This window comes from Crocuta crocuta, unplaced genomic scaffold (assembly GCF_008692635.1).
Source record: "Crocuta crocuta isolate KB4526 unplaced genomic scaffold, BGI_CrCroc_1.0 scaffold167, whole genome shotgun sequence".
Taxonomy (NCBI): Eukaryota; Metazoa; Chordata; class Mammalia; order Carnivora; family Hyaenidae; genus Crocuta; species Crocuta crocuta.
The window spans coordinates 9,705,520-9,713,533 of NW_027532406.1; the positions used below are offsets into that span (position 1 = coordinate 9,705,520).

At 33.9% G+C, this 8,014-nt stretch overlaps 1 non-coding gene across 1 annotated transcript; it reads left to right on the forward strand.

Annotated features, from left to right (window-relative positions):
- Positions 1–1,953: 1,953 nt before the first annotated feature.
- On the forward strand, positions 1,954–2,060 carry LOC144243609 (U6 spliceosomal RNA). The gene has a single exon (XR_013338697.1). It is a non-coding gene; the product is annotated as a U6 spliceosomal RNA (small nuclear RNA).
- Positions 2,061–8,014: the final 5,954 nt, after the last annotated feature.

The following is an 8,014-nucleotide window of genomic DNA, read 5'->3' on the forward strand; positions in this document are numbered from 1 at the left end:
TCCCGAATAGCCAATGTAATATTGAGGAAGAAAACCAAAACGAGAAGCATCAGCATCCCAGACTTCAGCCTTTACTACAAAGCTGTAATCTTCAAGACAGTAAGGTATTGGCACAAAAACAGACACATAGGCCTATGGAATAGAATAGAGAACTCATAATTGGACCCACAAATGTAGGGCCAACTAATCTTTGACAAAGTGAGAAAGGGTATCCAATGGAAAAAAGACAGCCTCTGTAACAGAAGGTGCCAGGGGAACTGGACAGCAACATCCAGAAGAATGAAACTAGATCAATTTCTCACACCACAAACAAAAATAAACTCAAAATGGATAAAGGACTTGTATGTGAGACAGGAAACTATCAAAACCTAAGAGGAGAAATCAGGAAACAACCTCCTTGACTCAACTGCAGAAATTTCTTACTTGACACATCCCCAAAGGCAAGGGAATCAAGAGCAAAAATGAACTATTCAGACCTCATCAAGATAAAAAGCTTCTGCACTGCAAAGGAAACAATCAATAGAACTAATAGACAACCGATGGAATGGGAAAAGATAATTGCAAATGACATATCAGATAAAGGAAGTATACAAAATCTATAAGGAACTCACCAAACTCCACACCCAAAAAACAAATAATCCAGTGAAGAAATGGGCAGAAGACATGAACAGACACTTCTCCAAAGAGGACATCCAGATGGCCAACAGACACATGAAACGATGCTCAGTGTCCCTCATCATGAGGGAAATACAAATCAAAACCACACTGAGATAACACCTCACCGTGGTCAGAGTGGCTAAAATGAACAAATCAGGAGACTATAGATGCTGGCGAGGATGTGGAGAGACAGGCACCCTCCTACACTGTTGGTGGGGATGTAAACCGGTGCAGCCCCTCTGGAAAACAGTGTGGAGGTTCTTCAAAAAATTAACAGTAGAGCTCCCCTACGACCCAACAGTAGCACTGCTAAGAATTTACCCAAGGGATACAGGAGTGCTGATGCATAGAGGCACATGTACCCCAAAGTTCATAGCAGCACTCTCAACAGTAGCCAAAACATGGAATAAAACCTAGGTGTCCATCAACTGATGATAGGATCAAGAAGATGTGGTATATTTATATTATGGAATACTACATGGCAATGAGAAAGAATGAAATCTGGCCATGTGTAGTAACATGAATGGATCTAGAGGGTGTTATGCTGAGTGAAATAAGTCAGGCAGAAAAGGACAGATACCATATGTTTGCACTTATAGGTGGATTAGGAGGAAGTTAACAGAGGATCATGGGGGAGGATAAGGGGAAAATAGTTGGAGAGAGGGAGGGGGCAAACCATGAGAGACTCTTGAATGCTGAGAACAAAATGAGGGCTGATGGGGGTCGGGGAGAAGGGAAGGAGGTAATGGGCATGGAGGAGGGCACTTGTTGGGATGAGCACTGGGTGTTATATGGAAACCAACTTGACAACAAACTACTTAAGAAAATAAATAAATAGATAAATAAATAAAGGGGGAAAAAGTGAAACTCATGAAGCTAACAGAATCATAATTACAAAATACAGATACACAATTATAAGAGAATTAAATTATCTGTTCTTTAGGTAAGGTGAACAATAAACTCATAAAGATACACAGAATATTAACACAATTTTAAAAAGCAGAATTTGTATGTTTAAATTGCTTTTTTTGTTCTTCAGCATTACGACATGTATATTTCCAGCTATCCATAACTTATCACATTAGATATATATATTAGAACTTAAAGTATGTATATTAGATAAAACACAGGTTACCAGTTACATTTTAATTTTAGATAATGAGTATTTTTTTTGTTGCATACTTTTTTGGGATATAAGTTTTAAGAATTAAAAAAAAATTTTAAAGAGAAATTGCTAACCAAATGAATAAGACTAATCAAATCCAATATCAGTTAAATATTTAAAAACACCATCTTGTGCCTACTTTGGCAACTCATATAGTAAAACTGGAATGAGACAGAGAATATTAGCATGGTCTCTGTGCAAGGATGACATGAAAATACATGAAATCTTCTATTGTTTTTTTTGAAATCTTCTATTTATAATCAAAACAAAGCAAAACAAAACCACCATCTTAAAAATCAATTGACTAAACGAAAAATATAATGAAAAAAAAAAACCACAGTAAAAGATTACTTTTGATTGATATTTCAAAAACAGCATATTTTTGTCTAAATGTCTGGAACTCAAAATGCAGTCCTGAGTTAACAGAATCACCATCACTATGAAGGTTATTAGACATGCTGAAACTTAGTCCCAATACAAACAGGGAAATCAGTATCTACATTGAATACAATTCCCAGATGGACATATAAAAATTTGAGAAACACTCAGGACACCTGGGTGTCTCAGTCAGTTGAACATCCGACTTCGGTCAGGTCATGGTCTCAGTTAGTGAGTTGGAGCCCTCCGTCGGGCTCTGTGCTGACAGCTCAGAGCCTGGATCCTGCTTCAGATACTGTGTCTCTCTCTTTCTCTGTTTTTCCTTGCTTGTGCTCTGTCTCTCTCTCTCTCAAAAGTAAAATAAACATTAAAAAAATTAAAACATTTTTTATTAATATTGATCTAGGTAGTATAGCCAGTTTCAACATAAATTTGAAAAACCGTATTGTCATATATTTTACTTTTCTTAAAGTTTATTTATTTATTTTTAAAGAGACAGAATGAGTGGGAAAGGGGCAGAGAGAGAGGGCAAGAGAGAATCCAATGCAGGCTCTGTCCTTCAGTTCAGAGCCCAGCTTGGGGCTCGATCTCATTAACTGGGAGATCATGACCTGAGCCAAAATCAAGAGTTAGATGTATAACTGGCTAAGCCTTCTGGGCATGCCTTGAAGATTTTAAATAGTAGGAAAACCTTGATTTTCAATTTATTTCTAACACAGAAACATAAAAATAAAGCAAACATTTGAAGAAGAAAATGAAAAAATAAAGATAATGCATAATTATAATTATTTAAAATATTAATCATTAAGAGGTAAAAAGATATAACAACAGGACCATTGAAATGAAGTAGCATAGAGGCACCTGTGTGGCTCAGTCGGTTAAGCATCCGACTTCAGCTCAGGTCATGATCTCATGTTCGTGGGTTCGAGCCCCGCGTCGGGCTCTGTGCTGACAGCTCAGAGCTTGGAGCCTGTTTCAGATTCTGTGTCTCCCTCTCTCTCTGCCCCTCCAATGCTCATGCTCTCCCTCTCTCAGAAATAAATAAAACATAAAAAAAAAAAAAACATTTGAAATGAAGTAGCATAAAATGATGTCAAATCATAATAGGCAGTTATATTTTGAAAATAAAAAGGGGATAAAGTAGCCTATTGAAAAAATATAACATATAATATGTATAACCAAATCATGTATCTTAAATGAAAATAGTGAAAGCTATATGCTGATAAATATGAATTTTTTCAAAATATAAAACTTAAGATTCAATATAAAACATTTAGATAAGCACTTCACAAAGTAGAAATGCTTTCAACCATTAAAAAAATGAACAGGAAATGATTTAACACATATATTTGGTCTTAGGTTCAATGACGAGGAAATCTTAGTTCTCTTTCATCTCTCTTCTTTCTTTCTTTTACTTCTCTTTACTTTCATTATCCTATCCTTTCCTTTTTTACCCTCTCCTTCTTTAATATTTTCCCTTTCCATTCCTTTTAGTAACTTCTACTGAAAAGGAAAATTATAAAAATATCTACTCAAAGTCTATAGAATTAAAAAAATACTTAAAAAGAATTATAGAAACTATTTTAATGTTTAGTTATTTTTTAAACAAAGGGAGAGACAGACAGAGCACAAGTGGGCCACAGAATCCGAAGCAAGCTCCAAGCTTTGAGCTGTCAGCACAAAGCCCAACGTGGGACTCAAACTCACAAACTGTGAGATCACCACCTGAGCCAAAGTTGGACACTTAACAGATTGAGCCACCCAGGTGCCCCTTAAAAAGAATTTTAAAAGATTTTGTGTGACATTATTGATAGGAATGCATACTGGTGCAGCCACTGTGGAAAACACTATGGAAGTTCCTCAAAAGATTTAAAATAGATCTGCCGTATGATCTACTAATCACACTACTATTTATCCAAGAATATGAAAACACAAAATTGAAATGACGTATGCACCCCTATGTTTATCGCAGCTTTATTTACAATAGTCAAAATATGGAAGCAGCCCAAGTGCTAATCTATAGATGAATGGATAAAGATGAATTATATATACATATACATAATAGGATATTATTCAGCCATAAAAAATAATGAAATTTTGCTATTTGCAAAATCATGGATAGATCTAGAGCTTATAATGCTAAGTAAAATACGTCAGTCAGAGATAGACAAATATCATAAATGTCATATAATAAATACCTAATACAAAACTCATATGTGGAATTTAAGAAACAAAACAAATCAACAACAACAACAAAAGAAAACAAACCAAAACACAGACTCTTAAGTATAGAGAATAAACTAGAGAATTACCTGAGGGGAGACAAGTGGGGAGAGGGGCAAATAGGTCAAGAGATTAAGAGTACACTTACCTTAATGAGCACTGAGTAATACATAGAATCATTGAATCAATGCATTATGCACCTGAAACTAATATAACAACACTCTATGTTAACTACCAGAATCGAAATTTTATAAAAGATGAATAAGATTTGGGGATCTAATATATGACATGGTGTTTATAGTTAACAATACCATATTACGTACTTGAAGGTTGTTAAAAGAGTAGATCTCAAATGTTCATATCACAAAAAGGAAATGGTAATTATACAGAGTGATGGAGGTGTTAGCTAAAGCCACAATTGTAATCAGTTTTTAATATGTAAGAGTATCAAATCAATAAAACCATTGTATACCTAAAACTTACACAATGCATCCGTTATATTTTATTACATTGGTAGATTTTTTAAAAGCTAATGTGTGACATTTCAAATGCAGATTAAAAATGTATTGTAACTTTGAACAGGTTAAACAAAAAGATTTAAATTTTTTAAATGTTTTTTTTTTTGAAGGAGAGAGAGACAGAGGATGAGTGGGGAAGGGGCAGAGAGAGAGACTGAGACACAGAATCTGAAGCAGGCTCCAGGCCCTACTCTGTCAGCACAGAGCTTGACAAGGGACCTGAACTCACAAGCCGTGAGATCATGAACTGAGCTGAAGTCAGATTCTTAACTGACTGAGACACCTGGTGCCTCTAAATAAAATAAAATTTTTTTACATGTTTCTTTATTTTGAGATAGAAAGCATGAGTGGAGGTAGGGACAGAGATTGAAAAAGAGAGAATCCCAGGCAGGCTCCATGCTGTCAGCACAATCCTGAAATCAGGGCTTGATCTCACCAACTCATGAGATAATGACTGGAGCCAAAATCAAGAGTCAGTTGCTTGACAGACTGGGAAACCCAGGGACCCCTGGATTTTTTTTTCTAAATGAGAAGACCATGAACTCTTATTGATGAGAAGTGGGAGTAAAATGTGAGAACATATAAAGAAAATGAAAATACAGTTATATATTTTTTGGTTCCCTTATGCCATCAAGAACACCTTGACCTGAGATGAGAAATTAATCACCATTTCTAAATTGTGTCCTTTTTTCAACAGACTGTGAATCACAACCTGGAAACCTATTCAGGCTTAACTCACTGAAACCAAAATGGTGTAAACTTGATTCTATTTAAAAGATCTGAACATCATGATTCCCCTTGCAGTCTTTCCCTTTATTAGGAGCAAAAGATCACAGTGACTAAACCCATTCAGACGAAGAAAAGCAACTCAGAAAGTAGAAGAGTAGAAAAAGAATACCAAGGAAAAATTTAAAAAAAAGGAAAATTCCTTTAAAGAAAAATTGATCTCATAGGGTGTAAGATCCATTGTAGAAAGTAAGACTTGGGCTAAAATGATTTATTTTTGAGAAAGAGAAAGAGAGAGCAAGAGAGGGGCAGAGAGAGAGGGGGAGAGAGAGAATCCCAAGTAGGTTCTGCAGGGTCAGCATGGGGCTCGATCTCACTAACGCGAGATTATGACCTGAGCCAAAATGAAGAGTGAGACATTTAACTGACTGAGCCACCCAGGCACCTCTAGCTAAAATAATTTCTTATTCCTTAGCCATAATCATTCACAGACGCCAGATGAGATGAAACAGTATTTACTTCTACACAGAAACCACCAGGGTCGATTTTTCTAGGCATTACAAATGAGAACACACTTAGATGTTTCCTATGATCTTTTCACCTACTTCAGCCAATGCTAGTATTTAAATATGCCCTCAATATTCTTCCCCAACCCATTTATTCTTCATTCTTGTGAAGCATGTATAAAAGAGAAAGGAAATTCTACTTATTGGAAATGGGTTATAAATCAAAATAGCTTTCACAACCCTAAGGCTCTGTACTGAGCAGACAACTGGATTTTCAGCTTTGAATGAATTAATTGGTTCCTTTACTCAATGGAACATATGAAGTGCAAATCTTATAGACAAAATAAGGCATATCTATGTTCCAATTTTATCTGTAACACAATTTCAGAGGAAATATTAATCTCTCAAGCTCAGTTTTTTAACTGTTGAAAAGGGATAATAATATTTTCAGTTGAATAGAGTTGTTATGAGTACTTAATAAGTATAAGAGTTTATAGTGTGCCTAGGCTATCACAAGCATGGAGTAAATTTTTGTATTTTTAATACCAATATGATCAATTACTTTAATAAATTTAAATTTAATTATTAAAATGCAAAATATTCAGAAAAGTTAAAGAACCTTATCATTTTTTGAATTCCTGTTGTTCAGGAGAAACAATGTTTTTAAAATCTTGGTGTATTTGATTGGAGTTTTATCATTTTTTAATAAAAATCAAATATGATTAGACAAAATTAGAATACATGGTAGAAGAATAATAAAATAAAAACAAAATATGTCACAACAGAGAAATTGGCACCATTTACTTTAGATGAAATTTATTGTAGATAGACAGAGATTGAGATAGAAGTTTCTGCAGTTAAAAAGATATTAGTCAAGTTTAAAATCTAGGTCAGCTAACGTCTGAGCCTTTGAAGAAAGTTTATTCTCAGTATTTCTGATTTCTGAGACGATGTGGTCTTATATTCCCAAGTTGTGATTTTTATTTTATTTCATAATATAATATAGCTATTGATAACATTGATGTCCATTGCTGCCTTTGGTTTATAGCCCATTATTTTCAATTACTTGTGTTGCTTTTATATCTTAATAAAATACTGTCTTTTCATCTTTAGTAAATTATGATTTTCTTCTTATAGCCAACAAGTCTGATACCTAAAATTTAAACACTTTCTGAAACAGTTCATTATAATCATCCATAAATAGTAAGCACCAGGACAAGAGTATGTCTAGTTTATACTATATTTAGTGCTATGGATGTTGCCTTATCAACATTATATATAATAGAGAAAAAAACACATGTATTTTCAAAAATTCTTACATAAAAAATATTCTTGTTTAGTTATGTTTAGGAATTGCTCTCTGAACATTTTTAGAAATTTTAGAATTTCTCCTGCCCTTTTGGCCAAAGTGATAGAGTATAATGGTTTACTATCAAACTGGCTATGCATTTATTAAAGGCACTTTGTACTGAACAAAAACCTATGAGTGATTGGCAAAATTCTCTGGATCTCTAAACTCAATAGATACTCACTCATAGGCTTTTAGTATTTCTTGACAAGTAATAAAGTATTATTTTATATATAATGTAATAAATTACTAATATAGATTAATGATTACAGATTAAATTATCTCTCATTATATTAATATAGTATATTCTTATTATATATGATACTATATAGTAAAAATCTTACATAGATAGATACATAGATATTCTTCCACTTCCAAAATTTCTTGGGTAGGGGGAGAATTACCCAATGTATTTAAAATTTTATCAACTGGAAAGACACTTTTGCTAAAGTGCATATTACTGAAATAATTATTATCATTATCATCATCATAA